Source organism: Oryctolagus cuniculus, chromosome 19 (assembly GCF_051225735.1).
Source record: "Oryctolagus cuniculus isolate XC-2025 breed Fujian yellow rabbit chromosome 19, ASM5122573v1, whole genome shotgun sequence".
Lineage (NCBI taxonomy): Eukaryota > Metazoa > Chordata > Mammalia > Lagomorpha > Leporidae > Oryctolagus > Oryctolagus cuniculus.
Genome location: NC_142885.1, coordinates 29,628,216 through 29,646,577, shown reverse-complemented (window position 1 = coordinate 29,646,577; position 18,362 = coordinate 29,628,216). Strand labels below are relative to the sequence as shown.

General features: G+C 43.4%; 1 long non-coding RNA gene across 2 annotated transcripts in view; it reads right to left on the bottom strand.

The window, feature by feature from the left end:
• Positions 1-17,747, bottom strand: part of LOC149120447 (uncharacterized) — a 46,252-nt gene extending 28,505 nt beyond the window's left edge. The window contains exons 1-3 of one of the 2 annotated variants that reach the window (XR_016226047.1): positions 17,616-17,747; positions 13,813-13,939; positions 2,172-2,269 (exon numbers count right to left, since the gene is read on the bottom strand). This is a non-coding gene — a long non-coding RNA (uncharacterized LOC149120447). The remainder of the gene's footprint in view (positions 1-2,171; positions 2,270-13,812; positions 13,940-17,615) is intronic. The other variant, XR_016226048.1, reaches the window with a different exon arrangement.
• Positions 17,748-18,362: the final 615 nt, after the last annotated feature.

Here is an 18,362-nt window from a genome sequence, read left to right as displayed (position 1 = left end):
TTGGAAAAAATGCTCTACACCGCTAGCCAACAGGGAAATACAAATCAAAACTGCAATGATAAATAACCACCTTTTCTTAATTGTTAAAATCCACGATATAGAATAACAAATGATGAGAGGATATGAAAAAAGGGGAACTCTGGTACACCATCTGTGGGAATGTAATTCGTTCAAAGACCATGGAAAATAGTATGGAGATTTCTTAAGAAACCAGAAGGAATTTGTCATATGATCCTGAAATCCCACTGGGTTTATACATATAAGGTATTAGCATCATGTATCAAAGAGATACCTCCACCACCATGTTTTTTGCAGCACTGTTCACAACAGACACAGCAAGATAATGCATAAGAAAAATATGGTATATATCTATAATGGAAGTTTTATTCAGGTATAAAACATAGCAACACTTGGTCGGTGCCAAGGCTCACTTGGCTAATCCTCCACCTGTGGCGCCGGCACCCCATGTTCTAGTCCCAGCTGGGGCACCGGGTACTAGTGCCGGTTTCTTCTCTTCCATTCCAGCTCTCTGCTGAGGCCCAGGAGGGCAGCGGAGGATGGCCTAAGTGCTTGGGTCCCTGCACCCTCATGGAAGACAGGGAGGAAGCACACAGGTTCCTGGCTTCAGATCGGCACAGCGCCGGCCGTAGCGGCCCTTAGGGGAGTGAACCAATGGAAGGAAGACCTTTCTCTCTCTCGCTCTCACTGTCTATAACTCTTTCTCTGTCTCTCTCTCTGTCTGACTCTGCCTGTCAAAAAAAAAAATAACAACACTGGATGCAACTGAGGACATCAGTTAGTGAAATCAGCCAGAGAAATACAAATATCACATGTCTTCTCTTATATGTGGAAGCTAACATTTTTAAAATCAAAACACAAAATCATAAAGAATGCTTTTGTATATCACTATTGCTCAAAACTTTGTTTTATAACCTTGTCAAACCTATGGTTAAGACAATTATACTACTCTTGTGGAACTGTAGTCTTCCTACCTTTCCTTGTTGAATACTACAGATAGTGGTGAATTAAGACTGTGAATAATAAAGTGGATTAAAACTATACCTCATAAAAATAATGAAAAGAAGAGAGACAAGGGAGGGAGAGGACGGGGGAGAGAAGAATGTGGCTGTCTTCCTGGAACAGCACCTATGAAATTCATGAAAATTTATTTTAAAAATAATTTAAAAATAAAGAACATTATACTAGTATAGTTTTAATGATCTGTGATTACTTTAAAATTTATGCTATATGGGTAAATGGTCATTTTCCATTGAACTGTTCATACCTGTTGCTTATTTCCCACTAAACTAGGGCTTCTGTTTCTTTTACCCTTTTTTTTTAAAAAAAAAAAGATTTACTTTATTTACTGTATTTACTTGAAAGGAACAGTTACATACAGAGAGGGAGAGACAGGAAAAGAGATCTTCCATCTGCTCACTTCACTCCACAAATGGCCACAACAGCCAGGGTTCAGCCAAGGTTCAGCCAGGATGAAGCCAGGATGAGGCCAGGAGCCCCTTGCCCCTTGCCCCTTGCCCCTTCCCCCTCTCCCTCTCCCTTTCCCAAGCACTTGAGCTATCCTCTGCTACTATCCCAGGTGCATTAGCAGGGAGATGGATCAGAGGTAGAACAGCCAGGATTTGAACCAGAGCTTGTACGTGATACCACAGTGCCAGCCCCATGTTTTACTTTTTAAACTTCTTACTTCAAAAAGCATTTACCAAAGTCATATCATCAACGATGTTTTTCATAAGGTTTATGGGTTCATTTGCCAGGCAGAGTGACAGAGACACAAAGAGAGAGCCTCCACCTCATGACTGACTTACTCCACAAATGCCCCCAAAAGCCAGGACTGAGCCAGGCAGAAGCCAGGACCCAGGAACTACATCTCTGTCTCCAATGTCGGTGGCAGGAACTATGCACTTGGGCCATTGTTTGTTGCCTCCCGAGGAATTACCAAGAAACTGAATTGGAAATGGAGGAGCTGGGACTCACAACAGGCAGGTTGATGCAGGATGCTGACAACCCAAATGCCAGTTTAACCTGCTGTGCCTCAATGCCCACGCATTTCTAAACTTTTCAGATTATTACTCCATCTTAGTCCATTTTGGATGCTGTAAGAAAACACATTACACTGGGAAGTTTATAAACAACAGGGACTTATTACTCACTCTTTTGGAGGCTGGTCACTCCAAGGTCACAGTGTTAGGGGACGCGGTGTCTGGTGAAGCTTCGGTGGCTAATGTCCGTGCACCGTCATATGGCAGAACTGCAAAGGTATAAACAAGCTGCTCCATCAAGCCATTCTTAAAAGGGTGCTGTGGCATAGTGGGTAAAGCCACCTTCAGGCCTGGCATCCCACATTGGCACGGGTTTGAGTACCAGCTGCTCCACTTCTGATCCAACTCTCTTCTCTGGCCTAGGAAACCAGTCGAAGTTGACCCAAGTCCTTGGGCCCCTGCACCCACCTGGGAGACCTGGAATAAACTCCTGGCTCCTGGCTTCAGATTGATTCAGCTCTGGCCATTGTGGCCATTTGGGGAGTGAACCAGCAGAAGGAACACTTTCTCTCTGTTTCTCCCTCTCTCTGTCTGTAACTCTGCCTCTCAAATAAGGAAATAAAACCTTTTTTAAAAAATAAGGGCAGTGACAGCATTCTCAGATTTGCCCTCATGATCTAGTCAGCTCCCAGCATCTCTGCTCCTAAATAACAACACACAGAGTATTACATTTCAACACATGCTCAAAAATTTTGAGAAGATTAAAAAAAAACAAGATAATTCTCAGAGGGGATTCCATACAGAGGAATAGGGAAAAGGAGGACTGCTATAAGCTAGGATAAAATAGGAAAAAAGGCAGAGAAAGTGCATTCCCAGGGGAGAGTGGAGATTCTGGAAGAGGAGGAGAGATGCTGTGGATCTGTGTGGAAGCTGCAACAAGCACTGATACAACACAAGACCCAGCAGGTGAGAGCTGGAGAAAGTGCCGGCTCTGAAGAACAAGGTGAGATCACACTGCAGTGGCCCATGCCAATGCTGAAATAGCTGCAGAGACAGCCTAGCAGACTGTCTTGGATGTGTCATGGACCCTGTGAGTAACAGGGTATCCTCTACCCCAGCAGAAAAGAGAGCAATTCTCCCCATCCCCTCACAACAGACCCTGACTAGCAGCTCAGAGAGGGCAGGCACCATTTTGGATATGCTAGTAGCTGCAACAGCTCTCATGCAGGCTCCCAGGAACAGTCAGGGAAAAGGCGCCATCTTGTCTCAAGTAGCAACAGCCCAGGGGCACACACCCAGCAACAGGCAGGGAGAAGGAGCCATTCCGACATCATCACTAGCTCCAGAGACTCTTCTAAGTGTCCATAAACTGGCGGGGAGAAGCATGATTGTGAAACAAGCAGTGCTGTGGCCAGTAGCTCTTGTGGACATGTATGACCAGGGATTTCACCACAGGGAAAAATCTGTCTTCCCCACCAACTTTCAGTCTGGGTGGAAAGACTGACAGGGGGCTGCAAATGCACCTATGACTATCACGAGCCCTTAGCCTCTCAACATAATGCAGGCTCTGGAGCTCAAACTGCCTAAGTGGAGCACCCCTAGGCAACTGGTTCTCAGCCTCTCCATGGACAGAGCAGGTTAGTGGGGTGGGGTGGATCTTCTGCACCCTGTGTCTGTGGGAGCCCTGGTACTGAGACTGTGGGAACACATGAATGAAGGAGAGGCTGCCTGGTGTAGCTGTGTTTCTGGGAGATTACTGTGTGTAGCTCCACAAGCTCAGCACCCTGGCTGCCTGGGGTGGGTCACTGCAGCAGGATCTGTGCTCACACTGAAGACTGCACAGACCCTTTGTGCCATTCATGCAGAACCACAGAACAGAATAGTACCCACTGAGGGCTAACACCTGGGTTAGTCTCACCTTGGAAAAGAGGAGTGAGGGTGTGATTATACCAACAGCAGTGACCATATCCTCTTTTCTATTAACAAGAGGAGATCTAACATGCCCAATATGGGTGTCACCCTGGACACTGGTCCCACCCTGGAGCAGTGACCAGAGCTGCCTAGTCACAAGCAGCACACACCTCTGGGTATTCATTGAAACAGCAGACACTCCACTAATTCACAGAGACACAGTCCAATAATAAAAGCCATCAGAGGGAAAAAAAATTAAGTATCTCCACAAATGCATAAATATAAAATGCAGAAATTCAAGAAACAAGAATAAAGAAAATAACATGATGCCCCCGAAAAAAAAACACAACACTGCAATATTGGAAGGTGAAGAAATTCATAAAATTCAGGGAATATATTTCAAAAAAGTAACTGTAGGCTTACTCAGAAGTAATCAGAAGCAAAACCACAAATTAAATAAATCCGTAACTGATATGCATGAAAATTTTCCCATGAAATTGAGATTTGAAAGAAAAATCAAAATTAAATATTAGAAATGAAGAGTACAATAGATCAAATTTAAAAAATGCGATGGAAAGCCTTAACAACAGACTCCATAAGGCAAATCTCTGTAAAATTAAGAGTAAAACAAAAAGAAGAAATTAGAAAAATGTAAAATAGGGTTGGAGATTTATGGGATACTATCAAATGACCAATATATAGAGTCTTAGGGGTTACTGAAGGCATGGAGAGGGAGATTGGATTAGAAGGCCTTTTAGTGAAATAATTACAGAAAACTTCCCAAATTTGGAGAAAGAAAGTGATGTCCAAGTACAGGAAACACACAGCACTCTTTTTTTTTTTTGTCAGGCAGAGTGGACAGTGAGAGAGAGAGAGAGACAGAGAGATAGGTCTTCCTTCTTCCATTGGTTCACCCAATAATGGCCACTGCAGCCAGCGCACTGCAGATGAGGCACCATGCTTATCTGAAGCCAGGAGCCAGTTCCTTCCCCTGGTCTCCCATGCGGGTGCAGGGCCCAAGCACTTGGGCCACCCTCCACTGCACTCCCGGGCCACAGCAGAGAGCTGGACTGGAAGAAGAGCAAATGGCACAGAATCCGGAGCACTGACCAGGACTAGAACACAGGGTGCCGGTGCCACAATGGGAGGATTAGCCTACTGAGCCATGGCGCCAGCCATACAGCACTCCTAATACACATGACCAGAAAAGACCTTCTCTACAACATATTGTGGTCAAATGCTCCACAGTAAAACATAAAGAAGACTCCAAAATGTGCTAAAGAAAAATATCAGATTACTATCAGAGTATCTCCAATTAGACTCACAGCTGACTTCTCATCAGGAATTACTACAAAGAGCTATAGCTCAACAAATCAGGAAACCTAGAAGAAAAACATTCCTGGACACACACAACCCACCAAAATTGACCCAGGAACACACAAAAAAGCAAACATACCAATAAACAAAAAAGAAATTGAATCAGTAATGAAGATACTCCCAACAAAGAAAAACCTAGGATTGGACAGTTCCACTGCTGAATTCTATTAGACATTCAAACAAGAACTAAAACCAATTCTTCTCAAGCTATTCAAAACAACTGAAAGAGAGGGAAGCCTTCCAAACTCCTTCCATGAAGACAGCATCACCTTAATTCCTAAATCAGAAAAGGATACAACAGAGAAATTACACACAAATGTCCCTGATAAGCACACACAAAAATCATCATCAAAATACTAGCCAATTGAATACAACAACATATAAGAAATGATCATTCATCTGGACAAAGGGGGTATTATCCCTGGTACAGCGATTATCAACATTCCCAAATCAATGTGATACACCACATTAACAAACTGAAGAACAAAAAACATATGATTATCTCATCATTAGCATGGAAAGCATTTGATAAAATACAACACCCTTTCATGATGAAAACCTGAAGCAAATCAGGTATAGAACGAGCTTTCCTCAACACAAGCAAGACAGTTTATAACAAACCAATGGCCAGCATCTTACTGAATGGGAAAAGTCGTAACCATTCCCACTAAGATCTGGAACCAGAAAACGGTTGCTTCCCTCTCACATCACTGCTATTCAATACAGTCCTGTATGTCTGAGCAAGCGTCATTATGCAATAAAAGAAATCAAAGGGGTAGAAATCAGGAAGAAGGAAGTCAAACTATCCCTATTTGCAGATGCCATGATTATGTATATAGAGGATCCAAAGACTCCACTCAGAGACTATTAGAACCCATAGGCGGTCCCAATACGGCAGAGCAGGGAGGAGCTTACTGCTGTAGCCCAGGAGATTATAGTTTAAAAATGTGGAGAGGGTAGTCTCAGGGAAGAGTTAGGGAGAAAACGGCAGAGGAAAGTCTACCAAAATTAGAGAGACAGGGTGGACCTACGTGGCAGGCATGGACGCCCATGGCTCAGGACTCCAGCCTACACAGCCAAGAGCCTATGGACCAGCACTGGAAAGTGAAGTGAGACCAGACCACAGCAGACCAGCCACTGATGAAAAAGCTGCAGGAAGAGTCTAGAGGGAACCAGGCTTGGAGCCCCATGGGAGATACTGTACTAGACAAACTACAGGAAAAAAAGAAAAAGAATGGGATGGACACGTTTCTCTCTCCCCAATAACTTTACAACAGCATCCTGTAACATGTCAGTAGAGGTGTGTGATTTTGGATATACATCACAGGTGAGCCAGCTCGTGTCTCTACCCATCAATCAGCCAAGTGGAGACTCTTGATTCTGCTGGGGAGAACTAACAGGGGGCCGACAGCTTGTGACTGTGTGAGGCTTCTGTACTTGGACAGGGAAAAAAACAGAGGGTGTGTGGGAGGACTCACAGTGTGGCTAGGACTTTGAGCAGTTACAATGGGAGACTCCATATGCTCAGGGTTTCCTGGTTACCTGTTAGAGATACTGTTAGGGAAACTGATCTTACACTGAGGAATGCACAGATCCTTTGTGTGACCCTTGGGACAGAGCGAATAAATGTAACACAAACTTGCGCATGCCCTTATCCCTGGAGAACTGAACAGAGCTCTTTGGCCAAACCCACTATAAGCCTCTAGATTTTCACTGAAAAGTAGACTTTCCACTATCTTAACAGTCATAGTCCAAAGATAAAAGTTGCCACACACCCCCCAAAAAAAGAGAAAGTGGAAACCAACAAGTATCTCCACAAATGCCAAACAATAAATGCACCAATTCTAGAAACAAGAATAGGAAGACAACATAATGTCACCAAAAGAATGTGATACTTTGGGGCCAGCACTGTGATACAGTGGGTAAAGCTGCATTTGCAGTGCCAACATCCCATATGGATACTGGTTCGAGTTCTGACTGTGCTGCTTCCAATCCAGCTCTCTGCTCTGGCCTGGAAAAGCAGTGCAATAAGGTCAAAGTCCTTGGGCCCCTGCAGCCACATGGGAGATCCCCAGAAGAAGCTCCTGGCTCCTGGCTCCTGGCTCCTGGCTGCAGATCGGTGTAGCTCCGGCCACTGCAGACAACATGGTAGTGAGCAGCTGATAGAAGAACTCTCTCTCTCTCTGCCTCTCCTTCTCTCTTAGTAGTGCTGACTTTCAAATAAATAATAATCAAACCTTAAAACAAAGAACATGACACTTCAATACTAGATTGTGAAGATGATGGGATAGAAGAATTGAAAGAAATGGAATTCAAAAAATTGATCATAACATTACAAAGAAGTAGTCTGGCACCGTGGCTCACTTGGCTAATCCTCCACCTGCAGCGCCGGCACCCTGGGTTCTAGTCCCAGTTGGGGTGCCGGGTACTAGTCCCGGTTGCTCCTCTTCCAGTCCAGCTCTCTACTGTGGCCCGAGAGGGCAGTGGAGGATGGCCCAAGTGCTTGGGAGACCAGGAGAAAAAAAACAGCTCCTGGGCCCAGTGCAGCCTTGGCTATTTCAGGTATCTCAGAATTCAATCAGTAGATGAGATTCTTTCTCTAATTCTCATCCTCTCAAATAAATGAATAAAAAATTTCAAAAATTAAAATGTTGACTTTATCCCCAGCCCATACTTTGCTTTGCCTAAGTGTTGATGGCACGTATAAATATAAAGCTTTACTATTTCACTTTACACTGGAAGAAGACACTACACAAAAGGAAAGGAGGGGCTGGCACTGTGGATAGCAGCCTAAACCTTCACCTGCAGCACAAGCACCCCATATATTCATCGGTTCAAGTCTCAACTGCCCCACTTCCAATTCAGCTCCCTGCTGATGGCCTGCATAAAGGAGTGGAGGATGGTCCAAGAGCTTGGACATCTGCATGCCCATGCAGAACCAAGTGATCAATTTCAGTTCACAATTGATCATAATGAAAGGACTAAGAGTCAAAGGGAGCACATAAACAAGTCTAGTATCTGCTAACACCAACCGATAGAATAAATAAAGGGGAGAGTGATCCAACATGGGAAGTGAGATACTCAGCAGACTCATAGAATGGTGGATGTCCTAAATAGCACTCTGGCCTCAGAATCAGCCCTAAAGGCACTCGGATCTGGCTGAAAAGCCCATGAGAGTATTTCAGGCATGGAAAGCCAAGACACTCTGGCAAAAAGATCTCTGTGAGTGAGATCCCAGTGGAAAGAACAGGTCTTCAAAGAGGGAGGTGCCTTTCTCTGAAGGGAGGAGAGAACCTCCACTTTGACTATGACCGTGTCTAAACAAGATAAGAGTTGGAGAACTCAAGGGGCTTCCATAGCCTTGGAAACTCATAACTGGTGCATAGGGAGATTACTGATGCCATAAACAGGAGTGTCAATTGGTAAAGTCAACAACAGGAGTCACTGTGCACTTACTCCTCATGTAGGATCTCTGTCCTTAACGTGCTGTACACTGAGGCTTAATGCTATAACGAGTACTCAAACAGTATATTTCACTTTGTGTTTCTATGGGGGTGCAAACGACTGAAATCTTTACTTAATGTACGCTAAACTGATCTTCTGTAAAAAAAAAAAAAAGAAAGAAATAAATTATCAATTCCCAACTTGACTCTCACTGGGATTAAACATGACAATAGGTCTGATCTGATTTCATCATCATTTAAAAAAAATCATCTATTATTTTTCACTTTATGTTTCTGTGTGGGAGCAAACTGTTGAAATCCTTACTAAGGTATACTAAGCTGATCTTCTGTATATTAAGATAATCGAAAATGAATCTTGATGTGAATGGAAGGGGAGAGGGAGTGGGAAAGGGGAGGGTTGTGGGTGGGAGGGACGGTATGGGGGGGGAAGCCATTGTAACACATGAGTCGTACTTTGGAAATTTATATTCATTAAATAAAAGATAAAAAAAATGTATTTCAGGATTTAAAAATAATGAAATTTTATCAAGTGCATCAAAATGGAGCTACTGGAGGACTTCATCTTAGAGAAATCAGCCAGAAAAAAAAATACCCACATGTATTACCTTACATGTGAAAGTTAACTTTTTGAGAAAAATCAATACACAAAAAAAGAAATATAAATGTGAATGTGTATCACTACTGCCGCAAATATACTCCTATCAAACTTTGTTTGAAAACTGGACAAAACAATGGTTAAGAACAGAATACTGGGGCTGGAATTATGGCATAGTAGGTTAAGCATCCATTGTAGTGCCGGCATCCCATATAGGCACCAGTTCAAGTCCAGCTGTTCCACTTCCAATACACTTCCTTGCTGATGACCTGAGAAAACAGTGGAAGATGGCCCAAAGGCTTGGGCCCCTGCAACATAGTCGGAAAGATGCAAAAAACTCTTGGTTGCTGCCTTTGGACTGGCCCACCTCCAGACATTGTGGCCATTTGTAGAATGAGCACATATGGATGGAAGACCTCTAACTCTATGTCTTCCTCTCTCTGTAACAATGCCTCTCAAGAAAACTAATGTGTTTTTTTTTTTTAAATTTAATGTCCTAAAATAAAAGATCATACTGCTCCAGTAGAACTTTATTCTTTGTACCTTTTTCCTATGAATATTACTGTTACCCTGAATATTACATGGATTATAATCATATCATGAAAAATAGATGAAAAGAGCAAAGGAAGGAGGGGAAAGGGGAAGAGAGGAAATTCTGGGTTTATTCTTAGAACTGTACCTACACAATTCATGAAATATGTTCTCTTTTCATTCACTTTAAAAACAATTGAAGGGGTAGGGGCTGTGTGGCAGTGTGTTAAATCCCAGGCTTGAAAGGTGAGCATCCCACATGGGCACAGGTTCTAGACCCCAATGCTCCTCTTCTGATCTAGCTCTCTGTTATGGCCTGGGAAAGCAGAAGAAGATGGCCCAAGTCCTGGGGCCCTGAACCCACGTGGGAGACCTGGAAGAAGCTCCTGGTTCATAACTTTGGATTGCCTCATTTATAGCCATTGTGGCCATTTGGGGAATGAACCAGCAGAGGGAAGACCACTCTCTCTACCTCTACACCTCTTTCAGTAATTCTGTCTTTTAAGTAAGTAAAAGTAAATCTTAAAAAAATTTTGAAAAGAAAAAAGAATGTAGCATTAGTATAGTTGTAATGATCTGTGATTACTTTAAATTTAGGGTGTATGGGAAAAATGGTCATTTTTCCATTCAACTGATTATACTTGTTGCTTATATTCCCTATAAACTAGGGTTTCTGTTCTTCCCTTAATTTTATGAGATTTACTTTGTTTATTACAAAGACACTGTTACATACAGAGAGAGAGAAAGAGGGAGAGATCTTCCATCTGCTGGTTCACTTCTCAAATGGCCAAGACAGCCAGGACTGCACCAAGATGATGACAGAGCCAGGAGCTTTTTCCAGGTGTCCCACATGGCTCCTAAGTCACAAGCACTTGGGCTGTCCTCTGATGCTTTGGTGCTTTAGCATGGAGCTGGATCAGAAATGGAGAAGAGACCCGTGCTGTGGCATAATGAGTAAGGCCACCTCCTGCAGTGCCGGCATCCCATATGGGTGCCAGTTCAAGTCCAAGCTTTTCAACTTCTGATCCATCTCTCTGCTATAGCCTGGGAAAACAGTAGAAGATGGCCCAAGTCCTTGGGCCCCTACAACTGTGTAGGAAGACCCTGAGCAAGCTCCTGGCCCCTGACTTTGGATCAGTGCACCTCCGCTAGCTGTGGCCTTCCAGGGAGTGACCCAGTGGATGGAAGACCTCTTACTCGCTCTCTCTACCTCTGCCTCTCTATAACACTGTCTTTGAAATAAATAAATAGATCTTGAAAAAAAAAGAAGTGGAGTAAATGAGATTTGAACCAGCACCTGTATGGGATGCCAAATATTGCCTCACCCCTACTTTTTGGTTACTGAACTTCTTATTTGGTAAAGCACTTAGCCTTTTACTAAAATGCAAATATAAAAACCATCCAAAAAATGGATGAAAGAAAGGAAGTAAGGAAGGGAGGAACAAAGGGAGAAAGAAAGGAAGAGGTACACTGGGAAAGACAGTGTTGAAAGGAGAGCAGAAAAGGGAATGTCAGCCGGCGTCGTGGTTCAACAGGCTAATCCTCTGCCTAGGGGCACCCGCACACTGGGTTCTAGTCCTGGTTGGGGTGCTAGATTCTGTCCCAGTTGCCCCTCTTCCAGGCCAGCTCTCTGCTATGGCCCAGGAGGGCAGTGGAGGATGGCCCAAGTGCTTGGACCTTGCAACCCATGGGAGACCAGGAGAAGCACCTGGCTCCTACCTTCGGATCAGCGCAATGCGCCAGCCGCAGTGCACTGGCTGCGGCGGCCATTGGAGGGTGAACCAGGCAAAGGAAGATCTTTCTCTCTCTCTCTCTCACTGTCCACTCTGTCAAAAAAAAAAAAAAAGGAATGTCGTTTATTCTTAGAATTGTTCTATAAAATATACCCAAGAATTATTTTAGCCTAAAAAACAAATACAAGCCGGCGCCGTGATTCAATCAGCTAATCCTCCACCTTGAGGTGCCGGCACACCGGGTTCTTGTACCGGTTGGGTCGCCAGATTCTGTCCCAGTTGCCCCTGTTCCAGGCCAGTTCTCTGCTATGGCCCAGGAGTGAGTGGAGGATGGCCCAAGTCCTTGGACCCTGCACCCCATGGGAGACCAGGAGAAGCACCTGGCTCCTGCCTTCAGAGCAGCGTGATGCGCCGGTTGCAGCACGCCAGCTGCAGCGGCCATTGGAGGGTGAACCAACAGCAAAAGAAAGACCTTTCTCTCTGTCTCTTTCACTGTCCACTCTGCCTGTCAAAAATAAAAAAATAAAAAAACAAATACATCCACTGGAGACAACATCAATCTTTAATTAAATTTATATAAAATGGGTAAGCACTCACATTTCAGGAAAATTAAATATATAAAATTTGCACATTCATAAAATTCTGTACATGGAAAATCCTGACTTTCATAAAAATGTAAGCTTGCAAATCTTTCTGTAGAAATAACCTAAAAAGTAAGAGTATAAAGGCTATATAATTCAGAATAAGTGTGACTCAAAAACAACACTGCATTGTAAAGAATGACACATCCTATAAAGTAAAACCTAAGGAAGAATTTGCATTCCTAATAAAAGTGACAGTGTGAAACAAAAACACATGGTTCAATGGATCATAAAAGCAAAGGAAATATCAGAGATGGAAAAAATCAAATGAGGAATAGGAAGTACTACAAAGTATACATTCCAACATAAGGGGAAGATATTTCAAGAACTCCTACCTGGTAAAGTCCTGCAGGACTAAGTCATCCCCAGCCCCCAAACAGCAATCGGAACAAAAACTCCATGAAAGCAGAAGCTTTCACACAGAGCTGCCTAGAAGGATATGGAAAACATGCACCACGACAAAGCTGTATGCAGTTCATCAAAATGTCTTGAAAGCAAACTCACAACCACTTCTTTCCACAAACTTTACAAAGTATCTCATGTTGGCCCCTGCATTACATTAAATAACTAGAACAAATGCTGGCACATAACAGAAACATCTTTGAAAGACAAAGAAACACACCTTTACCAAGAGAGAGTCCTGTGCCCAAATTCAGATTCTATAAGCTGACCTCAAGCCACAAATTTCAATCCAGGCTAGATTAGGTTCTTGTCTTCCTAAGCACACACCAATCCAGTTTTCTCCCACATAAGCCTCTCTCCATCCATGGTACTCTGGAGACTTTTGTTGAAGTTTCCTAATTAACCGTGCACCCATACCACAGTCCCTAAGAAAGACCACACTATACCCCTCACCATTTTCTTACCCTCACTTTTCCTAAGGTCTGTCCCAGATCTAACACTTGGAGACTCCACCAGTCCTACCAGTAGACCTACAAGGTCCTCCCTATTACAACTCTACTGAAAGTCACCTGACCTCCTCCATACAATCCTTCCATTTCCCTGTCTATATCCAGGATGGTGATATACAGAAATTACCTGATTTCAGCTCCCAACACCTTGCTTTGCCCCAGGTTCTTCCATGGCATCTAACAATCCAATCACACCACACAATTTACTTCCAATCCCATCATTCTTAGCCCCGAAATCTAAAACCCAAACTTTTATTAACACATCTCTCCAAACCAGACTTCCTGGGTTTTGTACTCTGACTCAACAGCACACACTTGTCCTCCAGGTCTCCCTCCCATTTCCCGCATACCCAAGTATTCCCCTATTACCATGTTCTTTGGCCCCTAATGCTCTGCAGAGCCCCGGGGAACTCATTCTCCAACATACTACCCACTCCTGTTTCCATGCTCTCACACTCTGCTGAAGCCCACCAGGCCCCTGCATTTCTCCCCCTGCCTGTGGGGCTACCCCACATGACCCTCCCTGCCACAGGGTGGAAGTCCACATTGTGTCAGCCTGGGCTGCCCAACCCCTGGGAACGGGCTGTCCTTTCCCTTCCCCTTGTGCACTCAGGACATGGATACAACTGAGGGTGCCACATCTGCTCACCAGTTGCTTCTCTCTAGGAAGAAGGTCCAGCTGGCATTGAGCAGGAAGCTGTGCAGTCTCCAGAACTGGAAGAACACCCGGCAGTTGCGCTTCACCGTCCACTCTGGGTTAGTTTCACATCAGTGCCCTGTGGGAGGGAGCAGGGGAGGCAGACATCCACTTCTTGGCTTCCTCACAATAGATCTGCTGCCCACCCCGTGCCTCCAAACCTGCAGATTTGGGGGGAGAATGCCGCTGGGTAGATGCCCTGGGCATCTCTGTCCCATAAGCTTAAATGCAGCAAATTCCTCCCGCACTCTCCAAGCCTACCATACCGCTGCAGCCTATAACACCTCTCTCTCTCTCACTCTCATCTTCTCTCACTCTCTCTCTTGCTCACCTGTTCTCATTATGTTTCTCTGTAATTCTTGCAAAAAGTGCAATAAAGCTTTTTTTAAAAAAAACACATTATCATCTCATTAGATACAGAAAAATAACCTGAAAAGATTCAATCCCATTCATTATTAAAAAAAAAACCTCCACAAAGTAGGTACAAAAGGAATAGGTATCAAAATCATAAAGGCTATGTATGACAATTCAAAGCCAATGGCATGCTGGATGGGCAAAAAGTGAAAGCATTTTTGTCAAACATGTAACACAAGGATGTCCCCTTTTACCACTCTGACAGAATGCAGTCCTGTAAATTTTCACAAGAGAAAGAAAGCAGAAGAAAGAAAGAAATAGCACCTAGATTATAAAAGAGAAATTGAAATTCTAAATGCTTGCATATGACATGCTATGGTACGAGAAAAAACGAAAACAATCCACCAAAAATGCTGCTAGAACTGGTGAAACAATTAAGTGAAGTCACAGGTTACAAATAAGCATATTGTGTAAGCAGCAGTGTTTATACATTAATGATGAACTCACTGACACAGCAATCAAAAAAAATCCCAAAGATAATAACGACAGAAATAAAATGTTTAAGACTAAATGTAACCAAAGAAGCCAAAGAGCTCTATCATGAAAATTGCCATACACTGATGTAAGAAATCACCAAGGACACAAAAAATGGAAAGATATCCCTTTTGGTGGATTTGAAGAATAGTATAATTAAAATCTCTACCCCACCTAAAGCTACCTAAAGATTCAATTAAATTTGTATCCAAACACCGATGACATTCTTTACAGAATTACATAAAACAAACCGAAAATTCATACAAAATCACACAAGATCCAGAATAGATAAGGTGTTCCTGAGAAAAAAGACAAAACAAAATTAGCCTAGATGCCTCACAACACCTGATTCAAAGTATTCTACAAATCTACACTAAACCAAATATCAAAGCACTTGCAGAAAAAGTGACACACAGACCAATGGAAGAAAACAAGGTGAGCTCCAATATTAATCCAAATATGTACAACACCAGATTTTTAGGATTCAGATCTATCCATTGGAGAAAGGAAAAACTCTTCAACAAATGCTGTTGGCAAAAATGGATGTATTTGTGTAGAACATCGAAATTAGATTCATAACTCCCATAAAATAGGAAAATCAACTCAAAACGGATCACAGACCTAAATCTATAACCTGAGACTATGAAGCTTTTTGAAGGTAATACAAAGAAAAGCTCCAAGACACTGGAATAGGCGATGACCCTTGGAAAAGACCCTCAAAGCCCAGCAGCAAAATCAAAACTAAACAAATGGGATTAAATGAAATTAAAAGCTTTGCACAGCAAAGGAAGTCATCACAGATAGAAGAGACATACAACAGAATGAGCAGAAGATAACTGTCAGCTACCTATCTGACAAAGGATTAATATCAAGAATACATCTGCAACTTAGAAAAAAATAGCAGCAAGAAAAAACACAACCAATCCAGATATGAAATGGCCAAAGGAACTCAACAGAAAGTTCCCCATAGATATACAGATGGCCAAGAAATACAGGAAGAAATGCTCAACATCATAACCTATGAGGGAAATGCAAATCCAAACCACAATGGGATATCAGCTCACACGTACATACTGGCTAAAACCCAAAGGACGGAGAGTCACAATGATGAGGAGTATGTGGGACAAGAAGAACACTTACACACTGGTGGTGGAAATGTAAATTGGTGCAGCTGCTGTGGAAAACGGTATGGAGATTCTTAAGAAACCAGAAATAGACTTGCCATATGATAGAGCAACCCACCTATTGGCTATAACCCAAAGCACATGGACATACTGTATCAGAGAGATAAGTACACCACAATATTTATGCTTCACGGCAGCGACAACAAGAAATTTTCATCAGCTGAATGCGTAAGCATAGTACTATACATACATACACACACACACTCACACACACACAATGAAACAACCTTACAAATCCCTCTTTCCACAAACTTTTTCGAAAACCCTCATGATGCTCTCTGTATTATCTTAAATAACTAGAACTGATGTGGGTACATCACAGACACTCCTTTGAAAGCCAAAAAAAAAAAAAAAACCACAACATTTACCAAGAAAAAGTCCTCTGCTATAATTCTGACTTCTATAAGCTGACTACAAGCCACAAACTTCATTCCCAGGCTAAATCAGATTCTCCATGTACCCAAGCCCCCTATTAACCCTTATTTTATTTCAGATAAGATCCTCTCCATCTCTTGGTACTCTATAGACTTTGGTCGAATTTCCTGATTAAATCAACACACATTCCCCAGTCCCTCCTGCAAGTTCCCTCGGCCTGCCTCCTGATACCCTTTCCCTCACTTTTCCTAAGGTTGCTCCCCAGGCCCTGTCCCGGGTCTAACACTCTGATGCTCCACTAGTTCTTTTTTTTTCTTTTTTTTGACAGGCAGAGTGGAAAGTGAGAGAGAGACAGAGAGAAATGTCTTCCTTTTGCCATTGGTTCACCCTCCAATGGCCACCGTGGCTGGCGTGCTGCGGCCGGCGCACCACGCTGATCTGAAGGCAGGAGCCAGGTGCTTCTCCTGGTCTCCCATGAGGTGCAGGGCCCAAGCACTTGGGCCATCCTCCACTGCACTCCCAGGCCACAGCAGAGAGCTGGCCTGGAAGAGGGGCAACCTGGACAGAATCCGGCACCCCGACCAGGACTAGAACCCAGTGTGCCGGCGCCACAAGGCAGGGGATTAGCCTAGTGAGCCTCGGCGCTGGCTTCCACTAGTACTTACATGTAGACCTACCAGCTCCTCCCTATTACAATTCTCCTCAAAGTCGCCTGCCTTTCTCCATACAATCCTTCCATATTCCATATCTTAGGATAGTGACATACAGAAATAACCTGTTTTCAGCTCCCAAAACCTTGCATGCCCTAGGTTCTTCCATTGAATCTAACCCTCTACTGCCACTGCATGAAGTACTTACAATCCCATCGTCCTTAGCTTGAAACTCTAAAACCCAAACAACTACTACCATGTCTCCCAAAACCATACATCTTATGTTTTGTACTCTGAGTCAACACAAGCAGTTCTCCTTCCAGGTCTCCCTCCCACTGGCTGGACAACCAGTCTTCCCTTCTTAGCATGTTCTATGGCCCTTAATAAACTACAAAGAACCAGGGAACTCATTCACCAACATCTTATTCACCTCTGTCTCTGTGGCCCCCACTCAATTCTAGGAATGCTAGGCCCCCACATTTCTGTCTTCACATGTATGTAGGGCTCCCCGACTTGACCCTCCATCCCAAAGGTTGGAAGTCCAACTTGTTCTCAACCTGGCCAGCCCAACCCCAGGGCACAGGGTTCCCTTCCCTTCCCTCCACTCCCCTTTGGGTCCAAGGGCTGCCATCAACAGGACACAGCCACATGTACTAACCAGTTGCTCCTGTCCAGGGTGAAGGCACAGCTGGGTTTTACCAGGAAGCCAAGGAGGTTCCAGAAATGGAAGATTACCCAGCAGCTGAACTTCCTTGTCAACTCAGTGTCCAATTTCATATCCATGAAAACGTCTACAAAAAAGTTATAAAACATTAAAGAAATGGAAGAAGACACCCAAAAATGGAAAAATCTTCCATGCTGACTCACTGGCAAAATCAACATAATGCAAATATCCATTCTACCATAAGCAATTTACAGACACAATGGGATCCTTAGCAAAGGTCAAATAGCATTTTGCCCAGATGGAGAGAAAACAATGCTAAAATTCATATGAAAACACAGAACATCTGAATAGAGAAAGCAACCTTATACAACATTGACAAAACTTGAAGCATCGCAATAACAGATTGCAAGACACAGCACAGGACAGTTACAATCAAAACAGCTTGGTATAGTAAAAAAACTGACATACAGAACAAAGGAACAGAAAAGAAACATCTGAAATAACACACACATATCTACAACTAATCTATCTTTCAAGAAGGAGCTGAAGATCAATCCCAAGTGCAAGGGACAGTTTCTTCAAAAAATGGTCCTGAGAAAACTGCACAGATATGCAGAACTCTGAAAGAAGACCCATACCTTTTACACCTACAAAAAGCAACTAAATGGCTGGCGCTGTGGCTCAATAGGCTAATCTTCCACCTGCAGCACAGCACACCAGTTTCTAGTCCCGGTCGGGGCA